The sequence below is a fragment of the Engystomops pustulosus genome, chromosome 5 (assembly GCF_040894005.1).
Source record: "Engystomops pustulosus chromosome 5, aEngPut4.maternal, whole genome shotgun sequence".
Classification (NCBI taxonomy): Eukaryota; Metazoa; Chordata; class Amphibia; order Anura; family Leptodactylidae; genus Engystomops; species Engystomops pustulosus.
Window position 1 is genome coordinate 182,329,209 of NC_092415.1, and position 26,491 is coordinate 182,355,699.

The window sequence follows — 26,491 nt, forward strand, 5'->3', positions numbered from 1 at the left end:
AGACCCTAAGCAATCAGTTTGTTATCAACCATCATGTGGGGAGGGGAGCACAAATAATATTATTAATTCCTTTATTGATATGGTGCGCACAGATTATGCAGCACTAGACAGATTGGTCCCTGTCCCCACGGGGCTCACAATCTAATCAACCTACCAGTATGTTTGGGAGGAAACCGGAGGACACCCACGGAGAGAACATAAAAACTCTTTGCAGATGCAAGGCTGTAATGCTAACCACTGAGCCACCGTAAATAGTTGGTACAAACCATTTAAGCAATTATATTTTTTACTTTTCTATTGGCAATAAACAACATGACACTTAGAAACCTAAGCTTTGAGACGGAAGAAGTACTACGAGTGTGCACATCGGACGGGATACAAAAGTATCTAATGGTTTGTCAAGGGGTAACCACGACATTAAACAGAACCAAAATGGGCAAAAAAAATATATTATTTTTTTTTAAATCTATGCATAATGGATCTATGGAATTGTCCCTGGTTTATTATGCTTTATTTTGATTTTTCGATTTACTCTTCAAGAAATACTTTTAGAAAAGTTATTGTTCTGTACAATAAAGACATTAAATTTCCCTTTAGAACATATTAATCTGAATAACTCAGAACATGTACAGCTGGATTGAGGAGACATCTTATCATGCAAAATTTATGTAGAAACCTGAAAACGTAACCTGCATATAAAACAAGGAGCAGGAAGAAAGTGCTTAAAAAAAACAAGCACTCATGACACCTCGGCATCACGTAAGTTACTGCCAAGCAGGAAACACCTTGCAGCGGGTCAGCGGCTCTACACATTCCTGCTCTGCTAACTAGATCTCCATGATGGATTTGGTAAAACCTCCACCCTCTTAAAATAGATAACATTTTATCACTTTTAAATAAATCCCTTCCATTAGACAAGTCTCTGCATGTATATGTACCTGTGTCTTTGCCTTCTTTGATAGTGTCAGCCTTTACCTGTTCTCACCCGGCTGCCCTCTGCATATACAGAACTTCCCCTCACTGCTCTGAGGCACACAACCAACATTCATGGTCAGATCACGCCGCCATAGAGGTCTATGGCAACCTTTCACAGTGTGGTGAACATCGAGCGTCTCACCACACCGTGGACACCCAGCTTTCTAAGGAGAGCGAAGGGGCGAGCAGTGCCAACACGACCAACCGGCCATTTACAAGGGAACTTCTGGGGTCCCACACTGAATCTTTCTTCTCACCGTCAGACAGAAAGAGGGAAGGGAGAAGGATTATTCCTAACTTCACTGCTGCATCATCCTATTCAGCTGTAAACATTTAGACATGTTAAACAAAGAAGCATGGAGAGTCTGCACACAGCATTCAGGGATTATTAAAGGAAAGTAAAGGCACATGACAACTTAAGTAAAAGAGTGGCCAACCCCTTTAACACTTGTAAGGAACGTAATTAAAAGATCCTCTTATTTCTGGGCAGATTGTGAACAGCTCCTATAATACACAAAGTTGCTGCTCCTGTAGAACAATATTGTTTTCTAGACCTCTGTGGAGGACCTTATAGAGAATCTCCTATCGAAAAACATCATGGTAAACCAGAGACACTTCATAGATCCAGGCACTGATAATCTTCTTATATTTGTTATTCATGGCCTCCTTCCTTTCTGAAAGTATTCTAACAAGCCTGAAGGGCTCTGGTGGGTGTTTCCAGTTCCCCTCAGTGCTGTAGCTTCACAGGCTGGTACAGTGAGCAGGGCAGGTCTCCGTTCCCCTGCACTTCTTGCTGCTGCTAGATTACACTGGCAAAAGGAAAAAAACATGTTCTGCTGAGATGATGCACTGAGGGGCCCACCACAGCCCATTCAGGCTCATTAGCATAATTTTAAAAGTTGATTTTAGAAGTTAGGAGGCCACGGATAACAAACATAAGAAGCTTACCAGTGTCATGGTGCCTGGATCTATGAATGTAGTGTCCCTGGCGTATGGTGCTTGAATCTGGTGGAACATTTCCTTTAAAGTTCTCCTACCAAGATCCTTTCCTTACCTTCTACTACATGTCAGAGAGTTTCATCCGATATAAAACTAAGCTGATCACAAGATGCCAACTGGTTCTGTAGAAAAGGAACTGCGACAAGTATAAGTAAACACGGACTTCCTGGAGAGGTTACCTGCCAAGACTATTCCCAGCTTAGCCGCTAGTGATGGATATGCGGATTATACAACAGATTATGAATGTACAATGAAATATCTATAACAAATACAGCCAGCGCTCAAATGTCATCTAGGCGGGTGGGCTTCTCACTGGAGCGGGCAAGTATGGATAATGTTCGGTTGGATTAACAATCGGCTAAAAAACAAATGTGACCTGGATGGAGGCGAGGGCCACCTCAGATGATACATAAAAATAGGAAATTATTAAATCACAACTATATCCAAAATTGACACACTGTGCCAGGCTATACAATTATTAAGTGTCTCCACCCAATTGCTACACTGAAGCTCTACCTGGACATGTGATGGCGAGCAGACTTTAGTTTTGAAAAACGAGGATCAACCACGATATAAAGTGTGTCGTCCTCTTTATATGAACATGTGCACTACTCCAGCTCCAGTGCGCAAGCAAGCGAGATGCGTCAAAATTGGGGAGAGAGTAAAGCTTTGGGAATGTTACTCCTGTGATACTGGATAAACACGTCTCAAAACAAATTAAGGGAACACTTAAACACAATATAACTCCAAGTGGATCAAACTGTCTACATAGGAAGCAATGCTAATTGACAATCAATTTCACATGCAATAAGCATTCAATAACATTCAATAAAAGGAGTGGTTCTGCAGGTGGGGACCACAGACCACTTCTTAGTTCTGATGCTTTTTGGCTGACGTTTTGGTAAATCTTAAATGTTGGTGGTGCTTTCACACTCGTGGTAGTATAAGACAGACTTTTCAACCCACAAAGGTGGCTCAGGAAGTGCAGCCAAACCAGGATTGTACATCGATGCAAGCTGTGGCCAGAAGCTTTGCGGTGTCTATCAGTGTTGGCGCTACCAGGAGACAGGTCAGTACACCAGGAGACATGAATGGGCCATAGGAGAGCAACAACTCATCAGTAGGACTGCTACCTCCACCATTGTGCAAGGCGGAAGAGGAGGAACACATGCCAGAGCCCTGCAAAATCACCTCCAGCAGCCACAAATGTGCATGTGTCTGCACAAGCTGTTAGAAACTGACTCCATGAGAATGGGTGACGTCCACAGATGGGGGCTGTGCTCACATCCCAACACCACGCTTGGGCCAGAATAGGCAAATTTGCCTGTGGCGTCCTGTGCTCTTCACAGATGAAAGCAGATTCACACTGAGCACATGTGACAGACGTGACATACAAAATTTCATAATGCAAGTATTATGTGAGCCCACCCTCTACTGTATTGCAACTCCCCCCTCACAAAATTGTATATGGAGCATTAAGAAAACATGGAGAACCCACGGGCTGAGCCTTCCTTATACAGACATTGGTTTTCCGCATACTACAGCGAACCACCACCACTAGCAACGATCACAGGTGCCAACCTTTTTTGATCACTCCCGGTGGTGGTCAAAATCCGAAGGCACATGGGCTCCTCCATCTTTGTTTTGTCGCTCCCTTTGACGTCATTAGGGAGTGACAATCTGTTGCATTGACAGCTTCGGGTATTTATAAGGTTCGAGGCAGTCTTGTTTCCGTAAATCCGTTACAGTGTGCCAGTGGCACAATGTAATAGAGTATATGGTAAATTCACATATGGTAGGATCAGGCAACCTAGGTTTAACCCCCTAAGGACGGAGTGTTTTTTCGCTCATTTCTCGCTCTCCCCCCTTTAAAAAGCCATAACTTTCGTTTTTCCGTGTACAGAGTGGTGTGAGGGCTAACAAATTTTATTAGTGTGCGTAACAAATTTTACTTTTCCGAGATGTTATTTATTATTCCATGCCAAGTACCAGGAAGCTTTAGGGAAGGGGGGGGGGGGGGTGCTCACATTTAAGAGTTAAAATCCTGGCAAATGGGAATAGACCCCATTTGGAGAATTTAACCATATTGATAAGTGAACCGCAGCATAAACCGCTATGTCATGAAAATCAGAGATTTTTTTTTTTCTTTTTTTAGCTCAAATTTCTAGTAGGAAAACCAGGACCTCAAAATCAGAACTATTTCCTGCCATGTGAACAAAGCCCAATTCTGAGCATTTCAAGTACAGATGAAAAGACTTAGATGGAGTTCCCTGGAAGAGACGAGTTCAGGCTCGGACTGCTATGTGTCTAGGATAATACAGAACAGGTCACACGAGATAAAATAAAACTTATGACACATGGCTTGGCTTCTACATGATGCATTTGTATCAACTTCACTGATCTGTGCTGGCGGGGGAGAGGTTAGTTTCAGCTTGAGAAATGTGCTTGCTCTGCCACCAGACAGACAAATCGCAGCTATAATGTGTAGTGCAGACACATAAAACCATGGGCCTGGACCCATAAAAGGTAGAAATTATTGCACCAATTTTCTTTTTAATTTTCATTTTTTTTTTCTATGATTATGTAGATAACCATCTTTCCGGAACTGCTGTCTAGAAAATTTAGGGATATGGTTTATAGCATTTATGTGGATAAGGTAGAGGGTTTTATAGATGTGATACATGACTTGTACCCCAGGGGGGGGGGGGGGGGGGGAAGGGGGGGGGGCATCTATTATCAGCGATGTAATGATGGGTCAGTGTTCTCTATATAGAGGTCATTGTACAGGGAGGGGGAGGAGATAAGCTGTGACATCATCTATTGTCAGTAGTGATGTAATGATGGGTCAGTGTTATCTATATAGAGGTCATTGTACAGGAAGGAGATAAGCTGTGACATCATCTATTGTCAGTAGTGATGTAATGATGGGTCAGTGTTCTCTATATAGAGGTCATTGTACAGGGAGGGGGAGGAGATAAGCTGTGACATCATCTATTGTCAGTAGTGATGTAATAATGGGTCAGTGTTATCTATATAGAGGTCATTGTACAGGGAGGGGGAGGAGATAAGCTGATGATAAATACAACTAACACATCAGGCACAATTATCTTTTATTCTAAAGATATAATCACCACCACTACAAATAATCTAAAGGTTGCCCTAAACTTGAGGATTAGGAGTCCAACCTCCGATCACATTTTCATTAATTACAAGTTGTGCCACATTACAAAATATCACCATCCTTCTACAAACTGACCCGAGACCCTAACTAATGAACCAATTTAGGATTGTTTATTTAGAAAATCAAAACAACAAAACAAAAACACAAAAAAAAAAAAAAAAACCAGGTGCGAATGAGTAAGAGACTGCCGTCAGAGTTGTCAATATTCAGCCCATTTGTTTCATCAACTTGCCATAGATTCAGAACCAGTTCATATCATTAATTTGACATCATTTCTATGATTTTGCATTGTAACTTGTGTCTGTCCCTAAAAATGTTACATTTATAGGCTGGAGATATTACAGGCCCTACAAATCTGCCTGTGTTACATGAAACAGGATAGTCAGTGCTGATGGACTTGTGAGAGGCAACTGGGGATGTGTAACTAAGGGATTAAAGGGTTACCGTTGGTGACTTTTGACCATGTGCCCTTTAGTTTAAAATCCAAAATTCTGCAAGCTTAATGGAAACCTAAAACTTGGTACAACCCCTGTAAGGACTAGTGTGTATGTACAGCGTCATTCACCCTGTACGGGGAAAGATCGTAGACTGAGCTTTACATACATATGTGGCAGGTGTCTTCTGTATTACACAGCAAACATAACCAATGTGAGAATGACATTGTATGCAATTTTAGTTTATTTCTTGGAATAGCCAAATTTTGAAGAAAATATTCTTATATTTATTCAAATTAGCTATAGGAGCTCTGTAGAGCTCTATAGTCATGTCGTTTATGTACAGCCCCGATCCCGCTTTGGCCCACCGGCACCTCCTACACAGCTAGTGATGTCACAGTCTCCCTGCAAACCTTGTACATGCATAATAATTGCATTACTTGCGCAGCGGCACTGCTACCTGGCCATTAAAACCATCCCATAGTCCTCATTCAATGATCCAGATAAAGAAATGTATGGGTGTTTCTGTGCTTCATGATAGTACTGGTCCAAAGCATAAAAGGGGAGGTGTCATCTGTACCGTACAATGAGATCTGTCCCTTTTAAAGGACACCTTTCATCGGGTTTGTGTCACTAGTCCTGTCTCCACTACCTGTTGGAGCAGCTCACAAGGATCCCATCCCAGCCTTTATCTAGTCATTTCATACAATAATCCTTATAAAATCATCTATTCTTTATTATGTGGCTGGTCACATGGTCAGAGGCAGTGATGTCACCCCTGTTACCCCTCCCCTCTTGCTGCTCATGTCTGTGTGTAATGTATAGTAAAGCATTGCTGGTGTCTGTGCTTTATCTCCTAACATGCTCTCCCTCCTAATACACATTGAGACACAGACATCAGCTACACAAGTACCTGACATGTTCTGCTATAACATGGCTGCCTGGAGCTGTTGTATCTCTACTATACAGATACAGGCTGCAGGGGGCGCCAGCACCAGGAAGCACATCATTATACAGGCTGTCAGTCAAGCACTGTGGGTGTGGCTGTGCCTCCCACTCATGAATAAGCTGGACAGATGAATATGCTAATGACTCATTGGACATCTCACAGGACATTTGCATACAGCTTTAGGACCTCATTGCTTGGGTATACAGGCATGTAGAGGGATAATGAAGGAATAGAGGCAATGCTCTCTAATGTAGTAAAGGCTTCTTCATGCCCCAGTAACTTGAGTTGATCCACCTATCAGTGCATCTTCAGCTTCAGCAGCACGGCCTCACCCTAAAGCCGCAGATATGTGCCGGATTCATTCTTCTACTGCGCATATCGCCGCCTTGGGGGGCCAGCCCGCGCAGCTGAAGATGCGCTGGTAGGTGGATCACCTAAGGTTATCTGGGCATGGATAAGCCCTTACTCCTGCTCCACAGTGAGGCTATTCCACACACCAGTAGCCTCTGCCAATAATTAACACATATCCAAGATAACGATTTTATGTGAACTTGCTGAATTTTAGCATTACAGAAAATCATCGGGGTGAGAATTTGAACAGCAACCTACCATCAGATCTACGTTATTAGGTAGATACATATTAATAGGTTTCCGTTAACTAAAGACAAGGCCGTCCTAAAACTTTGCAAAATGTATTGTTCATCAGTAGACACTGATAAATCTGATAAACTGTTTATGTTTGTAGATTTTGCTGAAGCTGTCTATGCTGAAAGCCGGACAGAAAACCAATTTTTTTAATATTCCTTTTAGATCCATGTAAATAAAATTTTAAAAACATCAAAAACCTCATGTGTCTCACCATAATTAGCCTTATATGAGCTTTTATGACCCACAGGAGATCAGACAGGTGCCAAATAATGAGCCATCAGACAGATTCTCTTTGATAGATCTCTCTGTGAAGGGCAATGAATGGAGTGGACACGAGAAGATTGTAGAATTCCATTAAGATTTTTTATTGCACATATGGGCTTTAAAAAAACAAAAAACACAGTCCCAAAAGTGTTTTTTTTGGATTTGATTTGTAGAGGGCTCGCTGTACATTAAAAAGAACATTACAATATTTATGGCAAAAATACATTTGGAGAGTATGGCAAGATCTTGTTGATCAATACAATTACTGAAATTATAAAAAAAAAAAAAAAAAAAAAAAAGGATTGACTTCTTGTGGCTCCTAAAACATGTTTGGGGCAATGCGATTAGTTTTTATTTGTATATAGAACTTTCTGATGCTTTAGTGTTAATCCTCTATGTCAAATTCTGTAAAATTTAAAACATAACTTCTATTTCATGTTGATTTTTAACAAATTGTCATTTGTGATTCTTCCCTTTCAAAACAAACAGAATGATGCCAACATTGTGCTGCCATCCCTTTTCTTTCCAAAGTTATGGCATGTTCTGTTATGAAGCTACTTGCCATATATTCTCCTTTGCAAAAGAAGTGGGCGGAGACCAAACTGTTTCAGTCTTTGCCCTAAAGCAGAGTCAATAAGCTCCTCTCACTTCCCATGGTGCTTTATATTCTCTCAGAAAGTAACTTGAGTGAAAACTAACTGAAGTTATGCAACAAATGAAGCGTGATTCCTACAAGCAAATCCACTGAACACTACAAAGTGTACATACACGATCTATACAGTGACCTCATGGAGGAGCATGGAATAAAAAGTAGAAATCAGCAGTGAGAGGAGATCTGCGGCCAGAGCATAGGGAGGGTGGAGAGTGATTGCATTGTTGTAAAAATGATTGCATTAAGTATTGATGCTGAATTGTGATAAAAAAAAATGTAAATGTGTAAAAATGCAAGTGCATGAGGTACACATGATAATAAACGTTACAAAAAAAAAAAAAAAATCAGCAGTGAAATAGTGACATGAAGTGTTGGGTGAGGACCAATGGTTAGTGTGTTCCTCCTGTGTAGAACAGAGGCTGGTTTGGAGGGGGCAGAGGCTGGATGGGGGGTGGGGGTCCACAGAGGAGTGAGAAGTCTGTATGATAAGGTTTGTAGTGCAGAAAGAAAGTAATTCAGTACCACATACTGGGTTGGAGGAACTCATAGGGAACAGGGGAGCCCTTTTACCTTGCTTTACTGTGTAGGAGACTTCTACATCCACATAGTTGCACAGACAGATCTCTCCTGCAAACTACACACAGAGCATAAAATGACCTCTCCCACCCCCCTCTACAATGAGAGGGGAGCAGCTGCCCCTTTGCTCTGGCAGTTACAACCAGTAGAAAATTGGTGTAAACTTAAAAGGATGGTGACAGAGATAATCAACACAGCCACTGCAGGGACAGACTAAACAGAGGAGGACAGCAAATAAATTTTAATGTAACAAAAGTCAAAGTTGTCAAAGTATTTAAAAAAAATTAATAAAATACATTTTATTGTAGTTTCTTATCGTACTTTCACACAGATTTTATTCTCACCAAACCTATTAAATATCCATTGATCTCCAATACAATGCAGGACATGAGTTTAAATATTCATATCACTTTATAAATCTTGTGCAATTGGATTATATTGGATAAAACCCATCTAAACAAATGAACAAAGCGTGAAGAAGCAGACTGTCCATCAGATGTATTACATACCTTGCTCGTCAGCTGTATTTGGATTTACAGCTGCTTCAAGAGTTCGAATAGATGCACAAAACTGAAGTAAAGTCCACAAACGCACATGCGTCACAGGTCAGACATCCGGCAGTCAATCAACCTGCAAGACAAAACATTTACTAAATATTATATATTGGAATAGAATTTTTTAAAGAAGACCTGTCGCCAGAATTTTACCCCCCTGACTAACAATGCCTGCTGATAAATGGTTACAAGTCCTCCCCATATCACCTGGGGGGCACTATCTTAATTAAACAATTTTATGATATGCAAATGAGCTTTTCTGACTCATGTCTAGTGACTCTTCCCTCTCTCAGGCTGGTAATGGCTCTCTCAGGCTCTCTCTAATGCCACATCCCATTATTCTGTCTCTTCATATCCCTGGCCCTGCTCCCTTGTACTTTGGGACGGTCTGCCAATATTCTACTACAGACATATAAAGCTCCATGTACTTGTAGGAAATATTGTGTAAATTTTTTTTACACAGTGCCTTGTGTTACATTCATGTCATGTGACCAAAGTGACATCACTGCAGGTCCTTTAGCTTTCTAACAATAGCAAGTTGTACATCATGTACGTGATCACATGAAATCACAGCAGCTCCATGGAGGATGGAGAGGAGTAGAATATACAAGTGCATGGTGTACAGTTTGCTAATGTAAAGAGGTTAAAGGGCCTGAGATGATGTCACCCTGGTCACATGACTTGAACTGAATATTAAGGAGGCATAAAGCATAAGGAGTAGATGGGAGGAGCCTGCTGAGCAGGACACACCCACAACTGATGCCATGGAATATAATATATGAGGTGATTTTATATGGACGGGGAAACATTTTTTAGCTAAAAGAAGGGCGTCAGTTAATAGGGCTCTATTGGCTTATAACCAGTCACCGGCTGTATATGTGAAAATGTGGTGACTAGTTCCCTTTAAGGTCTAATGGTGCCCATAGTTTTGCAGTGGCCACCAAAATCTCCCTCGGATGCACATGCACACTTTGTATGGCTGAGCATGCATTTAAAGGAACTCTAGTCGAAGCCAACTCATTGAGTCCTGCTCCTCCTTTCTGGACCTGCACAAGGGATGATAATGAATCAGCTGTGACTGGAGTGTTCCTTTAACTTGTTAAGACTAGTAATAAGCTGGGAGACAACCAACTTCTGCTGGAGCGAAATGTTAGGGATGGTAAGATTTACCAATCCAGATCTCAACTTTTTACCCTAGTTTGATACGAGAAGAGTCACAGATGACGCGTCTCTAGTGTGGATGCCATGAGAATCTGCTAGCTAAAAGATTCTTTAGCCCTTCCATGAAGGGTTCTGCCATATTTGATGGCAAGATTAGTGTGGTCTAACGTCACTGCTATATTATACAGGGAGGGTAAATTATCTCTGATCGGTCATTGACAAAAGTGCAGATATTTAATAAACCCTTTTCATAGTTTCATGGCAACTTTTTCAGTTGCTGCAGTACAAACTATTTAATCATGTTCAGCGTTTGCAGAGGAGTCAGATACGAGAGTAACTAGTGGTGGCCTAGTTAAGCTCACTGGATGACTCCCTTTGTTAGGCTCTAAAAACGAGAGTTCAGTGAACTAAGCTCCCAGCAGGAATGAAGGATACACAGAAGAGAAATCCCCTCATCATGAAACTGCAGCGGCCTGTATGAGCTATGCTGCGATACCTAGTATCTTGTTACACGGGCTAGCAAGCAGCAACCCACCACCCCACACCAAGTTCTACAGATCCAACTTCTGAAAGCCTGATACTCCGTTGCTGATACTAAATGAGGCCTGTGCAAATCAACTAAGGTCACAACCCCCAACACTGAAAAGGGCCACAATGGCAAAAAATACCTGTGCACTCACTGAACACCCCATGGGTGGGTAGGATTCTGGCTGCGACCAGAGCCTAGGACAGTGATGGCGAACCTTTTAGAGACCGAGTGCCCAAACTACAACCAAAAGCCACTTATTTACCCCGATGTGCCATTTTAAACAGTAACTTATTGCTACCTTATTTTCCCCTTGTTTAATTGTATCGGCCACCTGATGCCACCGATACAGTTGAATCAAGGTGGGCAAATTCAGACTATTATTGTAGCTTCTCTGCAGGGTCTCTCTGTTTAGGAAGAATGGTGGGTCCAGCAGGAGGACCACAAAGATAATGCACGTCTTTCAACACCTTCTCACTTATCAAGCAGTTCCAAACAGTCAATGAAGTGTCGCTGTAAAATAGTGCTGAGCGCAGCATCTCATAAGTTGCCTAGGACTGCAGGAAGAGCTAATGGATTTGTTCCTGTTTGGTCCTGGGCTGATGGCCTGAGTGCCCACAGAAAGGGCTCTGAGTGCCACCTCCGGCACCAGTGCCATAGGTTCGCCATCACTGGCCTAGGATGTATTTGATTAGTCAAGTCATTTATGCAGGAGCATCCCGAGAAAAGAAAAGTGGATTTTATTACAAATTTGCATGGACCAAGCAGAACAACTTACATGTTCTAAGTGCAACATTTTGCTACATACTGTAAATCTTGTGTGGGAGGGAAGGGCTATATGAAAAACGCAAAAAAAAAATTGCTGCATTTTTTGCTGCATAATGAACACGACATAAAAGGATTTCACTACATTGGAATGTGTCTGGTTCTACTTTCTGGGGATTTGGAAATACACACTACATATCTACAATACCTAAACTTAAAAACTTAAACTTGAAAAGGAGTTAGTCAGTTTGTCAGAAGCTGTGGGTCACGTGATGCCTAGGCAGCAGGACTCAGGACTTCCTGTGGTGTCCCGTGTCCTGCTGACTGTATAGGCTGATGCCACCTCTGTCAAAACAACTCCCATAGCAGTGCAGGGATATATATATTTATATATGTCCATGCCCCATTAGTGACCAACCACTTCTAGTCTAAGTACAGCACCTTGATTGAGTATTCAGCCCTTTGAACTTTTCTACCTTTTGCCTCATTTTAGGCGTCAAACAAAGATATAAAATTGTAATGTTTTTTTTATTTGATATTTTAAACTTAAAAAAAATTAAAATAAAAGTGGAGAGTGCAATATTATTTGGCCCCTTTACTTTTAGTGCAGCAAACTGACTCCAGAAGTTCAGTGAGGATCTCTGAATGATCCAATGTTGTCCCCAATGACTGATTACGATAACTTTAATCCAGTTTCTGTATTACTACACCTCCTTTGTGTTAGTCTCAGGGTTCTGGATCATGAAGGCAGGTTTGTGATTCTGTTGTGGAGAAGTTTAAAGCCACAAAAAGAATTCACAAACTTTAAACATCCTAAGGTGCAAGAGTCATATTGAAATGGTAGATTCGCAGTGGTCTGATTCTCCTTCCACTTGTTCTTGATTCCTCAACTCTGCACTTGATTGGAGAAAACTGAAGCACATCCTTAAACCTACAGGGTTATTTTATGTAGTATAGAAGATTATTAAAGGCCAATGCACCTGGGCACAAGGTTTCAAGTGGAGATCAAGAGCTCACACTCTTCTACATTCCCAGGATCGCTTTAGATACAGGCATTCTTCCTAATGGGATGAGAAAAAGGCACTAATCCAAAGCTGGAAAACCCTTGTCATCTGCTCAGATGTGACCTCATGCTCTTGTTATTTCATGCATTCACAGTCTTTCTGGCTCGGTGATGTGCAGTCATAGGGCCTTCAGCTTACACAGCACAAATATCTGGTGTGGAGCTCATCACCGGGCAAATGTCACTGCAGACCTTTCCTCATACACTACAAGCGGAACTAATGGGAAACGACAGATTCCTAAGGGTCAGAAATATATGAACCTCCTCCTAAGATATCACTTGTAAGACCGATAAAGGATATTTACTATAGAAGCAGAGCGAGTTTTACTAGTAGGAACAGCAACTACATTAGCCTTACATTGTTTTGATGCAGTCTTGGGGATGTCAGTCTCTTATTGAACACCTATCTAAAGGGATAGGTAGCCAATTTTATAAGGGTTGTACCAAGATTGTACAATATCTCATACCCACCTTATAGGGGATTACAAAGCGATTGTACGGAAGGGAGCCTCAGCAATATGTGGAGATCTCAATGGGTGCAGGTAGTCCTGATGCTCCATTTACTACTATGGGAGTATGGAGGTAGAGTGCATTGCCTGCCCATCTCCAGTAGTCTCAGACAGTACAATAGGAGTCCTGGAGATTGTTAGGGGCTGTGCACCACAATTTTCAACACGCAGGACAAACATCTATTAGTGAGAAGAGGACCCCCATTCTCCGAATTGCCATAACCCCTCAACATCTTGAATATCCCAGTTAATAACTTACAAACTTGACACAATCTCTTAAATGGCAGGAAAACCACTTTAGAGCCGCATTCTGTGTTTCGTTTCATCGCTCAACTATACGTAAAGCACCCAGAACCCCCAATAAAGTAACTGTAGTGGTTACATGTGTCTATTGCTCCCATTTCATAGGTCTCGGACGTCAAGACCATTTTATTACATTACCTGAAGGCTCAATTGCACTCAAGTGAACAGAGCCGAGCTGCATTACCAATACCAGCCACTATACAAGGTACAGCGCTGTACTTAAAAGGGTATTCCCATCTGGGCATTCACATTTAATTAAATTCATTTGCCATATGGAAACATTTCTTCAATTGCATGTTATTAAAAAATATGTTGGCATGAAGATAATTTCTCATAAAATGTAGCCATGTTGTCCCTTAGAAACAAGAGAGCTTCCTCGGATATGACCACCCCACACACTGGCAGCGGTGGCCAGACATGGGCTATTGAGCCCTAGCTGACCTCCTGGCTTCAGTGTTCACTACCACAGGACGGTTTTGGGTCATGTAGCAACTCCTGGACATTTCATATCCAAAGAATTTTTGCTTCTTTATGCAATCCCACCAGCAGAGGTGGTCGTATCCAAGGACAATGTCTTGTTTCTCAGGAACTATGTGCCTATCATGTATGAGAAATTATCTTCACACAGGTAATTGTTTTTTTAATAATATCTACTTGAAGAAATGCATATGTATGGCAGATTAAATTGAATGTGAATGCCGAGACAAGAATACCCCTTTAAAGGACTAAAGCTTTCTCTCCCCCACCTGATCTATAGTAGTGTTGTAGTAGATACTCGTCACCTATTCTGCTAGATAAGGAATCAGTCATAAAATGCTTCAGAAAGGGATACTCCTTTAACACCCATAAAAGAGATATAAATGTGGCCATAGATTGGCCGGAAACCTTTGCCTTAACTTATCTGAGCAATAATATAATGCCATTAGACACGGTTCATACTACAGGGTGTAGTTTCTGATTGAATAATTCACACACAAGACAATACAGTATAGACGCTTTTCAAACCAGGAAAAAAAAAAAAACTAAAACTAAAAACATGAATGTGACATCAGCCTCGGGCAAGTATATTGTGTATCTACATCTCTACAACGGGCACTTGTGTTCACATCCTTGGTGTAGAAGTTTTAACACGATCACAGTAAGAAGTGCAACGCTGTATTCGTGACAATAACAAGGCAGAACTTCTCTCTTCTCGGACGACTTTCAAAGACGGAATAAGAGCCCCAAAAACTCCTGAGAGGTCCTGTAATAAGCTCCTGCACAATGTATAGCGAGTAGCGGCCCATAGTAGTAGTGGGGATAGTAGCTGGCAGTGGCAGAAGGATGCAGCAGACGCAGTGCAGCCTCTGCAGGAGCTGACACAGCTCACCATCCAGCTGACAGCAACGAGTACAACACCAGAATGGGGGCAAAATCTATTTTTTTCTCCAATAATTGACAATAAATTTTTGATGCGGCTTTTCTTTTTTTCCATGGCAGCAATGACTACTTGTGAGACAACTTTTCCATTGCATCGGCAGCTACAAGGGATACAGCATAGGAAGGTAAAAGTGTCAAAACTATTTTGACTTCTAGACTATTCAGTCTAGTACAGTGATGGCTAACCTATGACACGCGTGTCAGTGCTGACACACCCAGCCATTTTCAGTGACACGCGGCTGCCAGAGAGTTAAGTTTCATCCTCGGCTCCTACAAGGCCAGGTGAAGTAGCCGGGAGGCTGAGAGATTCCCATGCACTGAGCTCACAGCACTTCCTCCTCCTCTTCCTCCACTGGGCCGGCCCCTCCCCCTGTGTGAGCTGTGCCCCGTGTCTCCAGTCAGCACAGGTATCATCCCGGGGCTCAGCACCAGGAGAGGTGACCCGACCATCAACTCCAGAAACTCCTCTGCAGCTCCTGATAGTTGTGCTGGGGGGAGTTGTTGTGATAGGTCACCTCTACTCTGACCATCTCCACAGCAGGGATGAGGGAGGACAACCACTCTCATCATACATACAAGACATCGTTACAGCTATAACCTGTGAACTGTCATGACAAAGTTTGCAGGTTACTAAGCTTTTCACACGTGTCTGATTTGCACATTGTAATAAATAGATGATGTGGAAAATCCCCATATACTGCCATATTGGTACATGGTAGGATCACTTAGACAACCTAGGGTTAAAGTACCCTAGAAGTTAAATAATTATACATATTTGTTATTTAAACTATAAATATCACAAAATTATGTTATTTTTTTCCTCAAGGTGACACCACCCGAGTTATGCTCGGTTTTTTGGCGAATTTTGACACGCCAAGCTCAAAAGGTTGCCCATCACTGGTCTAGTAGGATATGTTTAAGCCAAAATATTTATGCAAAATTTTGTTGTAAAAAAAAAACTTCTCTCTTCATTCAAAATAATGTCTAACGAGATATGGGTGTGGGGAGGAGCAGTAGATGAAGCCACAAAACTGTGCGGATTGGATTTCATGGATTGAGCACAGTGCTGGGTACTGGACTCCTTGCATCATTGATATATGATGAAAGGAGCCCATTCTTCCCCACAAAACAGAGACAAGAAGAAGGGACATTTATCACTATGAGGCTTGGAGTTCCTTCTACAGTGATCGATCCTTGAACTCCAGTCATCATTGACAAATCTTGGGCCATTATGAGATATCTGGCGCTGGGCTTCATATGGGTTGAAGAGCCCCCAGCGCTGCTCCAAACGCTCTAATCTCGTCTTATAACTTTTTGGTGGGGGGCACCGAGAGCGACTTTTATATTGACATGGAAAAGCAAATTTCATAAGACGTGACAAAATGTCTTATCCTCACCTGTACTATTCAATTATAAATCCTTGTTTCAGAACTGGAAGTAATAATTGAATAATGAAATAAAAGCAGGATAAATTAGGGACACTTACTCATAGATCCAGGCACTGTGACTACAGTAATCTTATATTTGTTATCCCTGGCCGCCTACCTTCTAAAATCAAGGTTTAAAATTATGCTCATGAGCCAGAAGTTCTCTTGGGGAGTTACCAGAGCCCCTCAATGCTGGAGCTTCAAAGACTATTACACTGAGTAGAGCAAGTCTCCCTTCTACCTACACTTCCTGTAGCTGTTAGATTACACACAGAGAAAGAGAGAATACAAGCAAGCACAGGGGTTTGGGTGAGGCTAGATCTGCTCATTGTAACAGCCTGTGAATCTGCAGCATGGATGGGCTCCGAGAACACCCTTAAAGCCTTTCTGACTCTGCCATAATTTTAGAAGTTTTTTATGTTGGTTAACTAAAATAAGATTACCACAGTCACGATGTCCGAATCTATGAGTATTCCTGGTCCCCCCCCCCCCCCCCAGCACGATTTTGATGGTAGATTTTCTTTAAGGGTTAAAATCACATATGAATGTACTATAAGGAAACCATTCACTAAGACTCCTTATAGTATGACAGATACTTGTGAGCAAACACAGCAGGCAGTGCATGCACCAGCCGTAAGAGATTTTTTATCACAGGGTGTCAGCCCGGGCGAGAGCGTGGCTGGTGATGTCATAACGCTGCTATTTAGATAATGTATTAAGGTGATATTGAAAAGCAAATACTGCCAGGCTGGAATAACCAGCGCTGCTCCACATGAATATGTATGACCTGTACAACTAACAAAGTGACATAAGCTCCAGAAATAGCCACATAAACCACACGGATGGACGAAGCATCCGTCATCCTTCTGCGGCGCTCAGGATGGATCTGTCCGCTCAGTCTCACAATTTACATCCATCAACTGTTTTATGAGGTTTGCTACATTGTCACAAATATAACTACTAGATACTTCTACAAGGAACCCACAAATAACACATCAGCAATTGTGTGACTTTCTCCACAAATCTCGCATGCCACACACAACCAGCATTGTTTCCATCAATGTTACACATCTGGGCTTATACCAGGAACATCTTGAGAGTATTCTGCTGCTTAGTTTAATTATAGTAATTGATGGTGCCACAGAGGATACACATTAGGCCCTGCGCGCATCTGCGTCATGACTACAGCTCGTAACGGAAGCCACGAGGCAGAGAGAGATCCGTTGTGCGACTACTATCATCCAATACACTTCCAATAGGATATAAAGTAAGTAGGTTTGTTGTAAGGCACCAAGGAACGATCACAGGGCACCAGTATATCTATGCAGTGTTTAAGATGGGCATCATAGTGAACTATCCATGACAGACAACTTCCTGGACAGACAGACGGTCAGAAGAACTATATAAATCATACCGCTCCATCATGCTGCCAGTTCCATCCCACACTTAAATGATTTGAAAACACAAGATAAGGGCCACGGTTGGGATGTAATTCATAAAGAGTTCAGTATAGACATCGTAATCAACCCACAGCTGATTTCACACACCAACCACAATGCCAAGGAGTCCCTGCTTCTTTACAAACAGCAGCAACACTATACTATGATTATAGTGGGGGTAGCAGGGACTCCTTGCATCGTGTGTAACTATGATGCTCAGAGTCCCACCCCTGTTATTGTGGTCGGAGGGTGAAACCTTGCCAGAACACAATCTGCGATTAATGGACCAAGGTAGTGTTCCTAAGGTTTTCCTGGACAATCATAGCCGCTCTTATTCCATCAGATCCCATTCCAGTGTGATTACAAAAACCAAAACACTGCAATATCAGATAAACTGAAGTTTTTACTATAAGTTTAAAAAAAAATACCATTTATGGCTTCATTAAGAATAACCACATGATCGTATAAGTAGTGGGCACTCCATCAACATATACAGTGGCTGAAAACACCACAATAGGAAAGATTTACCAATGATTGAATAAATAAAGAATGCAAGACCTTCTCAAGATTCAGAGCATGGAGACAATGATGACCTGCAAAACCATTCACTGACAATACAAGATGGATCGGCAGCCCATAGCCTTCTGATTTTTAAAGAGATATTCCTATAAAACAAAAAAACATCTTAGACCTCACACACGTCCGGGAAGGGCGTCCATAAGCTGGCAACAAAGATGGCAGCTAGATCACGGCCCCTATAGAAGTGCATTATACACAGATACCATGCGGCGAGCACATTGGGGCAGATTTATCAAGCTGTCTTAAACTCAGAATGTTCTTAGTTGCTCGTGGCAACCAATTACAGCTCAGCTTCATTTTACAAGTGCTCATGAATATTTTAAAGGGGAGCTGTGATTGTTTGCAATCAAGAATATTCTGAGTTTAAGACAGCTTGATAAATCTTCCTCATTGTGTCTCACAGCACCGCATCTGGCCCGTGTTCCCGCTCCGCAAATCAGGGCAGGTATAGGACTTACTTTATTCTTTACGGAGCGGGAGCTATGAACACATCCCCCTCTCCCCCGGGCTTGTTGCGGACGTGTGCATGGAGCTTTAACTTCATAAAATTACAGTTATTTTTACTCTCAGTACTAGAATATTGTGAGAGCATAGCAAGTTTGGACCCAAAACATACAAAAATACATCAAAAGCCCACTGAACACAAATGTGCTCAATCCATGGGAACTTATGAGTGTGCTGTCAGATTCAACTGACCAAGCAGAGTAAAGTGGACGGGAATCCTTGCATCATAGCGATATACAGTTATTACAGTGCTAATGCTGCTGTTCAAGAGGCAGTCAGAGTACTTGAATAATAATTCACTATAATACAAAGTTTCCCATCCACTACTCTGTGCTTGTTCCAAGGAAAGTGAGAAGAACACAGGTCCATTTCTGTAGGCTGAGCAGATTTGTGTACACCCAGCCTAAGGTGGGCAATACTGGGCCTGGTCTGTTGTTGCAGCCCGATCACGTGTTCATTGACAGAAGTTAAGACTAACCAAGACAGGAACCTGTTCTATAAACTGCAACTCGGGTAGTCGACTCATACGCAGGACTGTGGAAACAATCATGTAATGTGGACATGGAACCATTTGATACAACAGCTAGCACAAAACCAAAAGATGGCATGCACGTAGCCAAGGAGAACTTGGTCCACAAGAAAAAAAAAATACATATTGGACTAGATGCTGCAATGACATTATGGAATTGCTGCAGTCAACGACAATGTACCGGTGACCTGCTATAGTCTGTGACAAGACTATGGGTTGGGATTCAATGCAGCAACAGGATAAGATCCTTTAAGAGAATATGGGATTTTATCAAATTTTGTTAAAAGGTGTTTGTCACTTAGTCATTTTACTTTCACTAGAAAACTTCCTTAGTATTGGGACAAACACTGCGGATTTGCTGTAGAAGGTCCACAATTCCAACGATTGCCGAAACAAAGATTCCAAAGCCTCGGCATAAAGTTTACAGTGAGGTTTTGTGTGAAAATCTTGATGGGACCTGTATAAAGCCCATCCTCTATGCAGCCAATGTAACTCGCTGTGGGGTTCAGAAGATGACAGATCATTGCATAAAGGATCAGAGCTTTCAATGGGTCTCAAAAAAAAAAATGCTTAAAACTTTCACATTCCATGTAATGAACAGGCCACATCAAAATCAGAGAAATTTTAACAGTAAATAATCCTGAAAATAGTAAAAACATTAAGTTTGGAAGACATCATGAATGAACTAGTCGCAAATCCATAGCTGTCCTCTCGACATGGCTATAACATAGCAAACATGAGGATTCCAGGAACCCTATTGATGGATAAAATGAAGATATGCCGCTACAGCAGTGATGGCAAACCTTTTGGAGACAGAGTGCCCAAGCTACAACCAAAATCCACTTATATGTCGCAAAGTGCCAACATGACAATTTAAGCAGTAATTTATTGATCCCTGCGGTATCAAGTTTTAATTGTATTGGCGTCCTGAGGACACCAATACAATAAATAGATAATGGAGAAATTTGGATTGTAGCTTCCTTCCAGCAGGATCTCCAATGACAATCCATCTCTATCCACACCTTCTTGCTCCTCCTGTAGTCCTGGCAGCCAAGGATGTCGCTTTAAAATAGCGCTGAGCTTGGCACGTCCTGGGCGGTGTTGGATCACAGGAGAAAGCTTTGAGTCTTATCTGGCAATTTAGGAGTTGGGGTGATGGCCTGAGTGCCCACAGAAAGGGTTTCGAGTGCCACCTCTGGCACCCGTGCCATAGGTTCGCCACCACTGACCTACAGCTTTCATCAGCTCTTCTTGGTGAGGTACTGATCATGCCTGCCATCTGTTGGAATCTTTGCACCTAAAGCTCCTCCAGTTAATAATTTTTAACATGTCACTGAAGGCAAACGAAATTCTGTTTCGCGTTTATTCAAAATTCTGTTTTGTTTCAGCAGACGAATGGGTCAAAATCCACAAATCAAACATGTTTTTCCACATGTTTTCTTTTCTGTAGAGTTCATAACCTCGCTCACCGTAAGTGAACCGTGGTGGAGCACATATGGAACCACGTTGGACCTGGCCCATCGCCAGCCTGTAGTATTAATCTGCGGAGCGCATCATAGGCTGTGACCTCTGAAAAAAAAAAATGTCTCTAGACATTGTTCAACTTTTTATAGGGAGCAAGAAACTGTTCATGTAATAAATGTGTCCCCATTCCATAGTAATCTGAGGGTCATTATCAATCAGAGCTACACAAGTTCAGCAGTGCATCCTACAACCAGAGTACAAGCTGACATTAGCTGGTCCTGTATTCCTCTAACAACAGTCAATCTTAAAGGGGTTGTCTACAACTAATGAAAAATATTACCATAGCCGCTCGATGTGGTGTCTTCAAAGGCTGTTACACTGTCTCACCCTTCCCTGTGCCTAATGCATGGAGCAGGGAGGGTGATGTTGCACAGCAAGACAGCCTGTGATGGATCCAGCCATTTTGGCTCATTAACATAATTCTCAAAGTTAATTTTAGAAGGAAGGAAGCAATGGATAACAAATATAAGATTATCAGTCACGTCTAGAATTAAGTCTCACCGATTAATCTCTTGATTTTGATTATAGATTTCCACCAAAGTAAATCTGTCATCAGATTTCCCCCCACTAATCTACCAGGTAGAGCATGAAAGATAATTTCAGGAATTTCCTTTATTATATGAAATCTCCTTATTCACCAAAAAAAAAAAAAATAATTACTTCGGAAGTTAATTACAAGTGAGGTGAGAAGAGTCAAGTATTGCCTGAGATGAGTCACTTTAACAAAAAGTCTCCTGTGGCTGCGGCCACTACTTTACACAAATTTATGTGCCATAGTGAAACCTCATGCTAGATGTTGAATAATTTACATGAGCCAATGATCAGTTCTTCTCTGTACTACAGTTTATAAAACTACCGTGTGTTCCATCATGAAAGCAGAGAACCTCATTACTATGTCTTCACATACAGCAGCTATTTAAAATAAAAAATCAATTAAAAAAAAAAAAAACCCCGCAGATAGTGAGACACAACATGGAGGCAATGGGCACACACATCACAGGTAAGCTAAAGGATTAAGCCGGAATATATGAGACAAGTCAAAAGGCATAGGCGATTATTCGGTACCTCTACGTGTAGAAGCACTGACAAATGCCCGCCATATTCTGAATGTTCTCAGTTGGTTTGCTCCAGGTAGATCAGTTTCCTCCAACATCCCAAAAATATACTGAAAGGTCAACTGGCTTCCTGCAAAACAGACCCCAGCGGATGGTGGTAACAGGGTAGTCCAGACGACTACCCTCCACATATATAGGATCTGCAAATTACAGTGAGTAGGACAACACAGATGACTACTGCTGTAGTAGTAGATTGGGAGACCCTTCACTAACCAAAATCCTGTCCTGCATCCAGCTATAGACTCATCTGTGTAATATTGTAGACCCCCAGTAATAGCAGGTGCACGGGACCGGCCTCATCAGTGATAACATACAACTCATGAGGCCGTCTACTCAAGCCGTGACACAAATAACGCTATTTATAGTCAAATAAACGAAGGCCAAAAATTATAAGACACAACAAGACGTGTTATTCGTTACCACTTCTAATGACGAGACAATTCGATTTCATTTCACATTTCGATAAAAGGTTTTAGGATACAAAAGGCTCGATAGTGCGGGGCGTGAGGCTGGGAGTCATTAGTCAGGGGATGAGGAGGATGAGGGTTGTAGTGACTACCATATGTATGCAATGCAGGGCAGCATTCTGTCACACCTCTCCGTGTGACAGGCCCTGGGCTTCTATTACTCTCTGGTATCAGCCAGCACAGTGATGGAGGACTGTAGGGTCTGCAGTGGGATGAGGAGGATGAAGGCCACAATGATGTCCAGAGCTTGTGCTATGGAGGGGCTGGGGGAAGGGCAGGGGACAGTCCGGGCACAGGCCGCTCTCTCTCACCTGCAGTCCCCGGCTGCTGCCTCCTCCTCTCTCGGCTCTTCTGTCAGAGGAGGAAGAAGTAGGAGAAGGAACACTCCGCTCCGTGACGACGGGAACACAAGGCGGACACACGCCGGAGCTCTGGCCGCAGGGGAACAGCCGAGTACACGGTGAGGTCCGGGACGCAGGGCGGGGCTGGCAGCTGCTGGTGGCGGCGGGACGCCCGCGGTCCTCACGACAATTTCTCTATCCCGTAAAAAAAAAGAAGGAGGAGGACGAAAAAAAACCGAGACAGTGTAACTTCCTGCGCCCGCCGGAAGTCCCGCCTCCGCTGTCTCCACCTATTGGCCGTCGAGAAAAGATAGGGGCGGGGGTAAACGCCGCGGCCCCGGAGCGCACTGCGCCTGACGCAGGGAACCGCCGCTGACGTCACGGGGAAGTCCGGCGGCGCTGAGTGGGCGGAGTCCGACTGCGGCTGGGATCTCCTCCCAGTTCAAGGCGATTTCCTAGCAACAGGTGACGCCAAAGTAAGCGCTTTGGTCATAGGCGGACAGTCCGGTCTCGGCAAAAATCGCACGGGGCGTATTCACACTGCATGCGGATATTTTTGTTCGGATCAGTTCACGCTACAGTTCAAACCTCCGTTCATTAGCTCTGTTAAAATGAAGGTTTAATTAATTAAAAATCCCTTTGGAAATTTTATGTAATCTGTTATGTTCTGTTTACACAGGGATCCGTTATCCATGCGTTTTTTTTTAAATGGAGGAAAAGTACTGCAGCCTCCGCTATTTTTTTCTCTCCAAAAAACACATGGATAACAGATCCCTGCCTAAACGGAACATAACAAAATATTTAAATTTTCATTGATGTCAATGGGATTTTTTTTCGTCTCATAGGGATTTTTAATTGATACGTAAAACCTCAGTTCTTCACTTTTTTAACAGAGGTAAAGAATGGACGTAGGGAGCTGTAGTGTGAATGAGCCTTACATTAATGTCAATGGGACTTTTAACTGATACATTAAAGCTCCGCTCCTTGCCATTTTTTAACTAAGGTAAGGAACGGAGATTTGAACGAAGCCTTAGCAGACATCCGTTAACCTATCGTTTTTGCGTTTTTCATTTTTTCACTCCCCACCTTTAAAAGGTCATCACTATTTCATTTTTCCTTCTACAAAACTGTATTGTTATCTGCATGAGAAATTGCACTTCCTATTGTCGGTATTTAAAAGACGTCTATCACCAGGATGAAGGATTGTAAACCAAGTACACTGACATACTGGTGTGTGCCCCCTCTGGCAGGATCTGCTCTTCTTTTAGCTTTTTAATCCCAGTTTGTTTGTTTTTTAATAGGATTTTAAAATTTTTCAAAATGCTATAAGCTGACAAGAAAACAAAACCGACCCATTTTCTTACAGACTTCGTATTTACGGATTTTACTCCAAATGACACCTCCCCTTTATTCTTTGGGTCCGTATGGCCGTGTAGATAGCAACTTTATATAGTTTCTGTCATGTTTTAACATTTAAAAAAATAATTAAAAGCTTTCAAGAAAAACGAATTTATTGTATCGCTGAATTCTGACACCCATACTTCCTTGTTTAGAGCTGCGTAAAGTGTTATATTTTGCAGGAGGAGCTGACGTTTTCATCGATATGACCTTTTCATCACATTTTAATGAATTTTTATGTGTGGCCAAGTGACAAAAAAAGTATAGATTTTTTTTTTAGTTCACAGCAGGGAATAATCCTATTCGATAGTTTAATAGATCAGCACGCGGGGATGACATGTTCATTATTATGTTTATTTTTATTTCTGGAAAATGTCATTTTAAAATTTTTTTTTGTAATATACCAAATTGCAATATATTGGCAATTTCATGGATCCATATTACACATTATATTACAGATCTTGCTATGACAGCTATGGGTGACTTGGTAGGGCGCCCAGCCATCATAGCAACCAATGTTTGCCCCTGGTGACATATGGGAGGGGCAGGGGGTATGTGTGGCATGATTGGATCCAAGATGGAAGCACCAATGTGTCGCTATAATTTAAGAGCCATGTTTGCGTTTGACCCTGGCACTTTAAGAAGACCTTTCAGGTCGATTTGGGACCATAAACCAACTACAAGTCCACATGGTCCCAAATTGAACTGTATACACTGTATATACTCAAGTATAAGCCAAGTTTTTCAGCACAAAAATTGTGCTGAAAAAATCTAACTTGGCTTATACTCGAGTCTATAAAAAAAAATAACACTGTACTCACCTTTCCATTGCCCCCCTCAGGTCCTCTTCTGCTTTCAATGCTCCGGTGCCCCAGAAGGGGAGCGGAAAGACCCCGAAGAGGCACCGGAGCAACGGAAGCAAGAAAAGGACCTGAGGGGGGCATCAGAAAGGTACAGTGCTAATTTTTTTTTTGTTTATTACAGGCTTGGCATACTGGGGGGATGGGCAGGCTATATACTCCAGGGCCTGGCTGGCTATATAGTATGGGACTGGCAGGCTATATACTACAGGGACTGGCTGGCTATATACTACAGTGGCTGGCAGGCTATATACCGGGGGATGGGAAGGCTATATACTGCAGGGACTGGAAGGCTTTATACTGGGGGGCAGGGGATAGCAGGCTATATACTGGGCGGATGGGCAGGCTATATATTACAGGGGCTGACTGGCTATAAACTGCAGGCACTGGCAGGCTATATACTACAGGGGCTGGAAGGCTATATACTGGGGGGGCAGGGGCTGGCAGGCTATATACTGGGGGTACAGGAGCTGGCAGGCTATATACTACAAGGGGGGATGGGCAGGCTATATACTACAGGGGATGGCAGGCTATATACTACAGGGGCTAGCTGGCTATATACTACAGGGGCTGGAAGGCTATATACTACAGGGGCTGGAAGGCTATATACTACAGGGGATGGCAGGCTATATACTACAGGGACTGGCAGGCTATATACTACAGGGGCTGGAAGGCTATATACTGGGGGGCAGGAGCTGGCAGGCTATATACTAGAGGCTCTGGCAGGCTATATACTACAGGGGGCAGGGGCTGGCTGCAGACTGCAGGGGCTGGCAGCCTATATACTACATGGGCTGACAGGCTATATACTTGCGGGGCATGGCTGGCAGGCTATATACTATTTACTTACCCTTCCAGAGGAGTTCACAGAAAGTACATTGTCTGACAATCATGTGCAACACCCTCGCCGATGCAAGGCAGAGCTGTGTTTGCGAATACGTCCCACCATGTAGCTTGCAGCCTGTGTAGGGTCTAGTCAGCCCCACAGCATGTCACTACATCACACAGGGGACATTGCAGTGGTAGATCCTGCCTGGTAAGGCAGGAGTTAATTGTTTTATGTGATGTCATATGTGTCAGCCAATCACATGTGTTGCATCCTCTCTCTGTGAGCTGAGAGGTAATTGGAGGAGCAGCCACCACCTGACCAAGGGGAGTAATAAAACCCCTGGCCAGGAATGTTCTAGAGAAGACTCTTAGAGGAGTTCCAGACAGACCAGAGAGTCTGAACAAGTTAGAGAGAGAGAGAGAGAGGAAAGGGGTATCATCCTACCTTCAAGGGTGATACCTGAAGCAATCCAGGATAAAGCTGAAGCATCCTTCCAGGACA

General features: G+C 42.6%; 1 protein-coding gene across 2 annotated transcripts in view; it reads right to left on the reverse strand.

Annotated features, from left to right (window-relative positions):
* The window catches only part of LARP4B (La ribonucleoprotein 4B), a 50,759-nt gene extending 27,455 nt beyond the window's left edge, over positions 1 to 23,304 (reverse strand). Inside the window, exons 1-2 of one of the 2 annotated variants that reach the window (XM_072153991.1) lie at positions 22,874 to 23,304; positions 9,188 to 9,308 (exon numbers count right to left, since the gene is read on the reverse strand). The gene's annotated coding sequence lies outside the window, so the exon portion shown is untranslated. The remainder of the gene's footprint in view (positions 1 to 9,187; positions 9,309 to 22,873) is intronic. The other variant, XM_072153992.1, reaches the window with a different exon arrangement.
* Positions 23,305 to 26,491: the final 3,187 nt, after the last annotated feature.